The sequence below is a fragment of the Lontra canadensis genome, unplaced genomic scaffold, assembly GCF_010015895.1.
Source record: "Lontra canadensis isolate GAN:19392208 unplaced genomic scaffold, GSC_riverotter_1.0 scaffold28, whole genome shotgun sequence".
NCBI lineage: Eukaryota > Metazoa > Chordata > Mammalia > Carnivora > Mustelidae > Lontra > Lontra canadensis.
The window spans coordinates 15,603,799-15,613,550 of record NW_022631022.1 but is presented as its reverse complement, the minus strand read 5'-3'; the positions used below and the strand labels follow the sequence as shown (position 1 = coordinate 15,613,550).

Sequence of the window (9,752 nt, the reverse complement as noted above, 5' to 3'; positions counted from 1 at the left end):
ACCCTTGCATCTCCCTGGCACCAGGACCTTCTCCACGGTTTCTGACACATTTTGTTTCCTTTCCAGGAGCGCTTAAAACCCCCTGGGCCACCAGGGGATCACCAGGTCTTTCTCTCTGAGGCACCTTTCCTGGGACAGTTGTTTATTGTCACTGCCTTCACTTCCTCCCCGCCTGCCCCTTCACTCGGCGTGGTCTGGCTCCCTGCCCCCACCCCAGGGACTTCCCTGGTCAAGGTCATTGTGGCCTTTGTGACACCAGCATGATTCACTCTCTCTCACCCAATTTCCCTGCAGCCTTCGAGAAGGTTGACCACTTCCTCCTTCTTGAGACATTCTTCAGAGGCTTTCAGAGGTGGTGCCCATGCAGGACTTTTCTCAGGATCCTTGTGGGAGCCCCTTCTGAACTCCTCAGCAGGTTCTGTACCCACTTCTAAGGAGAGGTATCCCCAAGGTTCATCCCTCAGCTCTCTGTCCTTCTCACTCAACATGCTTGGCCCTTTCCTGGTCAGTCCCTGAGCCCCAGCCGTGCCTTCTGGTAGCTTCTTCAGTTGGGGGCTGGGTCCTCAGGTCTCGATTCTCCCACCCTCAGGCCTCTCTCCTGAACCCAGACCACTGGATCTAACTGTCTGTTGAATATCTATCTATACCTCAAAGTCAACATGAGTGTAGTCAAGACCAGCAGCCCTCCCCAGACCGGCTCCTCCTCCCTAGATTCCATCTTCCACAGATCAGCACCACCATCTTCCAACTGTCAAGGACAGGATGAGAAAACACAGGGAAAACAAAGTTGGAGAGGTGACTGGTAAGTTCAGTGTCTACTTATGTACCCAGGGAAACTAAGGCAGAGATGCCAGGGAGCCCCTGTCAATGTGTGGCTGGAGCTAGGGAGAAGGATCAGGGAAGGAGACAGGATTTGATGATGTTCCCACTGAGCCAGGAGCAGAGCCACAGGCCCAGATGGAAACCCCAGCCCCCTTTTCAGGAGCCTTCCCTTCCCCCTGTCCGCCCCCCACTCCCCCAGCCCAGGATGTGTTTGCAGGCTCAGGCCTCCTGCCTCTAGGCTTGAGACTCGAGAGTGTACTGATCTGCAAGGGCAGAGAAGGAAGGAAGGAAGGGTTCTGCTTGGTTAAGCAAGGGGAAAGGAGAGAGTCAAAGGAGAGGGAACTGCGAGGCTGCAAGTAAAAGTAGCTGCTGGGAGGGGGGTTGGGGAGGTACAAGAGGAAAGGTCAAAACAAGAAATGAACTTGACGCATTTATGTGGTTTGGAAAGGAGAGACTGAATTACCCACCACCCAACTCCTCACTGTGAATCTGTGAATTGGTACTTCCTGTCTTCATCTGAGAAGGTGGGGACTGGCAGCAGGAGGACCACTAGTGATAACACGGAGACAAACAACAACGATAAATGAAAACAACCTCTGACAGGTAAAGAGTGGAGAAGGAATATTTGTCAGGCAAATGAACAAAAATGCAGGCAATTGTCTGTCTTGATTGACACTCAGCAAACATTTATTGAGAACACACTAGTGCTTAGCACTTTAAATACCACATTTTATCTTCACTGCCATCATGTGCGGTGTGTTTTTATCCCCATTTTACAGATGAGGAAACAGACTCAGAAAGATTACTCAACTTGTCTGTGGTCACCCAGTTAAAAGCATCTGATTCTAATGCCCATGCTTTTTAGTTGTTTTGTCAAGTATTTATGTTACTTAAAAAAAAAAAAAAAAGAAGAAGTTAGTTTACAATCATGCCTTTTAAAGTTAACAAGTTCTACAAAGTTTATTAAGGAAAACAGCATTCACCAGCATCCCTCTTTCATAGACAAGCTCTTGCAACTTTTTAAATGATTCCATCTAATCCTTTCCTTCACAATTCTATATTACATGTTTGCATCACTATTTCTTGATATTTTTATTTTAGGCATTGTTGATGGACTTTCCATTATGGAACAGTGGGTTTTAGCTCTTCCCCTCACACACATACACCTGATATACACATGCACGTCTCCTAGCCTCCATCCTCCCCGTATAATCACATAGTTAATTCACTTAGATTGATAGTCGGTGCTATCATTATTTTAATGAAATAACTTCGACTACTTAGAGCTGATTCATGTGGTAAACTAAGATTCCTTTCTCTGCCCTGACATCTTTTGTGTTTTTTTGGAGTTGATAGTTGCTTTTGTTTTTCCTGTTGCTTGCACAGTTTCCTATTAATTTATTCAGTCAATATTCAAAATGGCCACTAGTTTTCTGAAGAGAGTTAGACATATTAATGCACATCCATCTTTCTATTTGTTTCACTTTCATGAGCAGTGTTCCATGGGGTTTTCTTATCTTCTCCAGTTGAGACTGGCTACCATCTCTGCCTGCGTCCTGACTGTCATCCTGGACTCTCCCACAATCATCATTTGGGGGATTCCCTTTGCATCTATATCTGTTTCATGTTTTCCTCTTTCTTAGTTCACCCACCCCCTTCTATTTTGGTTGATATCTCCATTTTTCAGTCCTTTTCTGATCAAAGCATGAAGGAGTAAAATTTTAAACTCTGTGGATCTTTCTTCTTGGGCTACTCTTTTCCCCTCAAGAAAGAGACTTCCAGGGTCTTACCTGGACAGTATAAACCCAGAGACAGCTTACTGGGAGCCACTGGGAGAAGTTGGCTATGCTACCTCAACATTAAGCATACAAATGCTCTCCATTCCCTGTTTTCAGCTCAGACCTCACCCCAAGCTGTGCCTCATCTGCCTCATCTTCATGCAGGGATTCCCTCTTATCTCCAGGCTTCAGTCGTGGGAAGAAATAGATAGTTGCCTAGCTATAAGAAACAGAAAGAAGGATCTGGAGTTCTAATTGCCTCTGGGTAAATTGCCTTCACTCAGTAATCTTTATTTTCACCCTCTCTCTTCACTTGCTTCTTGAAGTACCTGATGCTGCTAGTTCCTGAGGCTTTTGAGGGTTGTACGGTGTAAATCAATTTGGTTCTTAGCTTTTTCCAATACCAGCTTAAGAGTGTTTGATATTTCTCCTGCTAAGTTAGTTACCATTTCTCTACCTGCTTTCCAGCTTCCAAAATTTTGTGACTCCTGTCTCTTGGCTTGTTTTCCTCATACTCTGGGGTTGGTAACTTTAAGATGCTTGTGTTCAGTTTCTATCTTTACCTGGGAATCCAGAGCCGTTTCTCCCTCCCTATACACAAGTATCTAGTGTTCAGAGTGGGCAGGTCTTGTATACATGAGTCATTCTCAGTCTCAAAAGTTTCTCAGAGAAAAGGAAATGAGCTTCTTGGTGTGAATTCAACACACTTCCCACACAGGAGTCAAGACACCTGAAACCTAGACTGACTTGCTCATTATCTTCCTGGGTAACCTCAAGCAAGTCATCTCACCATTTTTGCTGAATCTGTGTTCCCATCAGTAAAACAATTCAAATGTCACCTGCAACCCTGCATGAAGATAAAGAGAATCAAATGAGAGGATGGGAGACACAGCTCTCTGCACAGTTTTGGGCACCACACAGATAGCTGAGATTAACATTCCTGGTCTCTAATTCAGGAAGCACCTACTACGGACCTGTGCTAGGTCCTCAGTTTTCAGAGATGAGAAAGCAAGGCCTTTTCCCTGGAGAAACTCATGGCATAGCAGAGGAAGCAGATGAACAAAAAAAAGGGTTGCAGCATAGTGGGGTAAGCAAGGCTGCAGGTAGTAGTTAAACGCACAGCAGAGGGAGACCAGCAATGCTCCCTGAGTTGGAGGCCAGGGAAAGGCTTCATTAGGGACTAAGAAGAATTGCAACAACCAGAGGAGAAGACGCTGTCCAAGACAGAAGTACTAGTATGAGCAAAGGAAAGGAAGCAAGAGCAGAGATCTGCAAGGTCATGGGATTGGAGCCATGTGGTTGGATTGGGGCTGGCTGGTGCCTGCCATCTATGCTGTGCTCTTTCTCTGTGATCCAGAGATGGGGTTGACCCTGGGAAGTGGCATGGTTGAATCTGCTTGAGAGATGATCACTTTTGGCAGTGAGATGAAGGCTGGCTTACAGAAATGCCAGTTGAGCTCAGAGGTCTATCAGGATGCTGTTCCTATAGTTCAGCTGGAGAGTGATGTGACCTCAAGGAGGACAGAAGCTGGGGAGATGGACAGGGGACTGTGGGCGTCAAGAGATATTTAAGAGGCAAAATCATCAGGACTTGGTGATCAGCTGAGAAATATAGAAGATGAGAAAGGTTTAGGAGTCTCAACTGACTTGGACATCCAGCTCTGATGGCCGGATGGCCAGTGGGGCTCTTCTTCAAGCTGCAGAGGTAAAGGAGGAAAAACAAGTTTCAATGTGGACATTTGGAGTGTCACAGGTCTTCATAACACAAGAGGGGATGACAATGAGGGAGCTGCAAAATGTGAGTCTGGAGAAGGGCTAGAGATAGCAGCCACCTGGGCATAAGTCATTCAAACATCACCACCACTATCATCACCACCATCATCACCATCACCACCATCATAATCACCACCACCACCTTCACGACCATCAGCTCCACCATCATCACCATCACCATCATAATCACCAGCACCACCTTCACGACCATCAACTCTGTCACCATCACCACCACCACCTTCATGACCACCTTCATGACCATCAGCTCCACCATCATCACCATCAGCATCACTGCCATCATTATCACTGCCATCACCCTCATCATGACCATCAACCCCACCATCAGTGTCACCCTTACCACTACATCATCACCACCATCACTGTCACCCCACCCCTACCATCCTGATCTTTGAAGATTAGTTCCATTACCCCATCTTCCCAATTATTATCTCTTCCAGGAGGAATCACAGGGGCCCATGCCTGCCTGTGGCAGATGTTCAAAAACTATGAATTTTATAGTCAACCAGTGACAAGTGGACATTAGTGTCAGAAAAACAGAGTCGTTGGCTCCTTGCCCACCTCATCCAGCCTGCCCAGAGTGTCATTTGAGGGGTTTGTGCATTTACCCTCAGCCAAGCCCTGTGTCTGCAGAGACTGGAACCTGCCATCAACTCAGCCACATAATTGGGCCAGGGCCCACCTTCTCAGAGTGGCAAGATGATTGTGCTTCCCCTTCCTGTTTTGATCAGTTGGTACCCAGAAGTCTCCCACTCTGCTGTCCCTCACCACACTGTTTGCCCCCTTGGTGTTCTGAACTTGCATCCCCCAGAGAAACCCTCCTTTCTCAACTTCCCACCATCCCTGCCCTGGTCTTCAGATATCCTGCAGCATAATCTTCTGCTCCCCTCTAGCTTCATCTGGGACATGGCTGTTCACTGAGGCTACCTCCTCTCACTATGCAAGGCACCTCAGCAGATGTGTTTGTATACGAGCTCCTGGGTTCTTCTGAAGATTCTCCTAGATGCCCCTAGCCAGAATCATACTTCATTTTCTCATAGAAGCATCTTCTCACTACTCTTTTGGAGTTACTCATCAACATGCCCTAGGTGCGTGACCCTGGGAAAGCCACTGACTTCTCGAGTCGCACCTTCTTCATCCATAAAACGGGAATAATACCTTCTCCTTTTTAGGGCTGTCATCAACCGCGATGACATAGCCAAGGTAAGTCAACTGGGACCTTGAGTGATACATCCTAAGTGTTAGATACATTTTCATTGTCTGTTTATTTCCCTAACCCACAGCCTATCACCTCCAGGTTTCATTTTTCTTATGATTATTTATGGTCTTGTCCAATCTATCCTTATTGGGCACTACATAAGAGCAGAGCGTGCCTCCTCTATGCTTTCAAATCTCCCATAGCTCCGTGCCCGTGATAGGTGCTCCATAAATGTTGGCGAAATGACTGGATTGATTCAGCGGCTGTCCAGCAGGTGCACATCCTTTCTCGTTTGTGAGTTAAACTTAAAGAAACAAGACCCCTTTGCATATTCTCCATCCAAATGACACCAGCGTGGGGGATATCTGCACCCAGCTACTGGATAATTATGCAGATCTAGCTGAGCTGGCCGGATTGTCAATGGTGTCAATGACTCAGACAATGAGCTGTTTCCCCTGGGCCCATAAATGGGTCTGCACTAATCAAGGGAGGCATCCCAGAGAAGCTGAGATGAGACCAGTTGTCCTCCTGCAGCTCGTACACTAGAATCACTTCGGGGCTTTACAGATCCAATGTCTACAGGCCACACCCAGGCCAAATAAATAAAGATCTCTTCGGGTGGGAGCCAGACATGAGCAATTTTTATAGCTCCCAGGTGACTCCTGCAGCTGAGTTTGAAAATCTCTCAGAGGCTGGTTTTGCAAGACTGAGGAAGGGGAGGGGCCTGCCCCTGTTGGCCCTGGAGGGGTGAGGCAGATGCCCCCGGGTGTCCCTCCCCTTCTCACCCCTGTGGCCCATGTTCTCCTTTACTGTTTCTTTTTTTTTCACTCACCTCCAGTTCACTTTCCCTACTGACGAGACGGAACATCCTTCCAGCGCCTGCATTAATAACACCGTGTCTCCCTGGGGAGATGAGGAGCCTCTCTGTGTTCAGAGCCCCCTCGCTCATCAAAGGCCGAGGGCGCAGGGAGGGGACAGGCGGGATTTACACGGGTAACTCCAATTAAGACAAATGTCAGCTCCCTCTCCACAGGCTGCTGGGGCTCGAGCCCAGCCGTGTAGCAGGGGCTCCGTGCGGGAGAGCAAGACCGTTTTGCTGTAACTGTCAGGCTCTGACAGAAGCAGCCAGAAGGAAGCAAAAGGAGAGCATGAGCAGGAGGTCAGTCCTGGTGCAGAGACCGTGCTGGGAGGCGGCTCACAGATACCACCTCCCTACATGGTCCATCCATCAGGGCGCCGCTTTGGAGACACAGTAGGGCTGCAGACTTCTCCTTGGGCTGACACTTAGAAGCCTGCTCCAAGGCCCCCCAGGATTGACTGTTTGTTTCTCTGAGGCTGCTACAGACCCCCACCCCCAACACTGGAGGGACAAGCCCATCCAATGCAAAGTGCAGTCACCTGGGGGATTGCTAGAAATGCAGAGTCTCAGGCCCAGCCAGTCCTCCTGGCTGAGAACCTGCGAGTTAACAAGACTCCCAGCAACTGGGACATGCAGTAAATGTTGTGAATCTAGACTCCAGGGTAAGACAAAGCTGAGCATAATGAGGACAAGGAGATGCTGTGCGGTCAGGGGGGGCTCCAGGCCTGACTCTACCCAGGATCACCTTGGCCAGGTCATTTTGGCACCCAGTTTCCCAGTCTGTACAATGGGGACAAGGATGCCTCCATGGGGGATGAACAACTCATTGAAATGTAGGTTATTATAGAGATGGAGATACAAAAAAGTAGCGAGCGTGTATTAGGCACGTAAGACATTCCTGGCCTGTGCGAATGGATTACAGAAACTGCTCACCTTTCCAATTTCACCCAAGCCGTGTTATTACCCCCAGGTACAAATGGGGGAAATGGTGGCCCAGGAAGGTAAAACAAATAGTGGACCTAAGTTATAGAGACAGTAAAGGCTGGAATACATTGCAACCCATATATGCTCAGAGCATCATGCATTCGCAGCACCCCCCGCACCCCTGCTTTCCCAAAGGCAAAGAAGGCTTTCCTCTCCTGGGCATCACTGGGTTGCTTCGAAATCATAGGGGTCCCCCTGAATTCACTTATTACCAGTCAGAGAGCTCGGTCCCAAGCTCTGTGAGATCCCCCAGAGCCTTGATCCTGATCACAGCACTCACATGAGTGATGGGCGGGATGCTGTGTCCTGTCTTGGCTTCCTTTCTTTCTCACAGAACTTTTTGGGTCCAAAGAGAATAACAGTGTGAGTTCTCTGAAAGCTACAGAAACAAAGCCATGGTTACAGTGGACCTTAGAGTCGAGAGACCAGGGTTCAAATTCTAATTCCGCTATTTCTTCTGGCCCCAGGCAATTCACTAGATCTCCGCAGGCCTCAGTTTACTCCTCTGTAAAACGGAACTAATAAAACCCGGCTTCCTAACTTTGTTGAAAAAATAACCTATGGTTTGTTCAGAAGCTCTGGTACAATGTCTGGCACCTAGTAGGCACTCAACAAGGGGAAACACCTCCTCTTTGTCATCATCAGGGACAGCAGCAAACTCTTTCCTACAAGGGAACCCTCTGGGTAAAAATAAAAATGTTCTGGTACCAGGGATATCAAAGAGGGATCAGCTTGAGCACATGGAGCCAGCAGGCTGTCCTGGGGCTGGGGCGCTCAGCCAGGTTCCCATGGCCATGTCTGGGTGGGGAGTGGGCATGGGGCTTCAGAAAGCCTTATGACCAGGGGCCAGCTGGTTGGCACAATACCAGAAAGCTGCTGAATTATCTGGAGAAACAGAAATTGTTGGGCTTTTATTTAAACCACTTGTGATAGGAAGTCCTTCTAGAGTTTTGCTTTCACTTTTCTCTGCAACCTTGAATCGAATGCCCTGACCCTTTCCGTGGGGACTTGCAGTCACACCTAGGAGCTATGCTGTATGCACTGTGTTGGGATCCAGGATGCCCTCGGGAGCCCTGGACTGAGTGTAGAGCCCCGCACGATCCCAAGTGGCCAGTAACGGATCGACACCCGCTCTGCCCTTGCTGTGCCGACAGTGAGGGCTCCTGTTAAAATGGAAACATCTGAGCAAGAAACACAGTAAGACATCATGGTCCCTGACCTTCAAGTGAGAATTGATTTCTTGGATGAACAGCAGCTATTTTGGCAAGTCCCCAAGGTGGGAGTGGTCTCAGTCTGAGAAGCAATGGTGGGGCGGGGGAAGGACAGGACTTGGCTTTGGGACTGTGTCAGGTGCAGACAGGCAAGGACTCAGACCATCCCTGTGGATTTGGTAGTTTGGGAGGCGCCACGGTCAGAGGGGCTGAGGGGTAAACTCCCCTTGTCATCACTTCGAACACTCCAGGATCCAGGGGCAAGAAAGGAGAGTGAGCAAAGTGGGTACATAGAGCAAAAGCTTCAATGCTGATTGATGGAGGGCCATGAGTCCCTGCTTCCCCCAAGATAACATCCCTGTTGCTCAGCCTTGTACCTGAGGCCCCTTCTCGCTCTCTATGGCAGCCTGTATCTCTGTCTCTATTTTTATCTACACAAATAGCCTTTTTATGCCAACAGTTCGTATGAAGACATGGGAAGCATGTGCATCCAGTCTGCAGATGACTCAACGCTGGAGGGGATGGGAGAATTAAGGTTCAAGATGAGCTCGACAGTCGAGAATGCTGGGTCAAAAGCAACCAGATGAAATTTAACATCAATAAATCTAACGTCTTGAATGCCGTTTCCAAAAATCAATTGCACAAGAACAGGATGAGGGAGACCTGGCCTGACTGCAACTCACATAAAAAAGATCAGGAGGTTTTAGTCGGCCTTGAGTTCAACATGAGCCAGCAGAGCAGGGAGGGAGAAGGGAACGTGCAACGACATCCCAGTGTTTCTGCTGAGTTAACCCTTGGTGATGGGGGTGTAGGGGTTGGGGGGATGCTGAGTGGCTGTGTCTGAGAGCGGGCAGTGACAAGACTGCACACTTCACCAAGGACTCAGGACACAGAGGGTCAGACTGGCATGCCCAAGTTCACACAGCCAGTGGGGGCCATGCCCTTGACCGCTCCACTCTGCTGCCTCTCTGTTAGACAACACCTTGTCTGCTTTCTCTTCCCCATTTTACAGATGAGGAGACAGGACCGGAAGCGTGAGCACGATCTGTCCACAGTCGCCCAGTGTGTGAAATGCAGACTCACCCCTTCTGGGAGTCTCTGTTCAGGAC

General features: G+C 48.6%; 1 long non-coding RNA gene across 1 annotated transcript; it reads left to right on the top strand.

The window, feature by feature from the left end:
• The first annotated feature begins 8,411 nt into the window (after window positions 1–8,411).
• Window positions 8,412–9,261, top strand: LOC116872094. The gene is made up of 2 exons (XR_004383592.1): window positions 8,412–8,657; window positions 9,104–9,261. It is a non-coding gene; the product is annotated as an uncharacterized LOC116872094 (long non-coding RNA).
• Window positions 9,262–9,752: the final 491 nt, after the last annotated feature.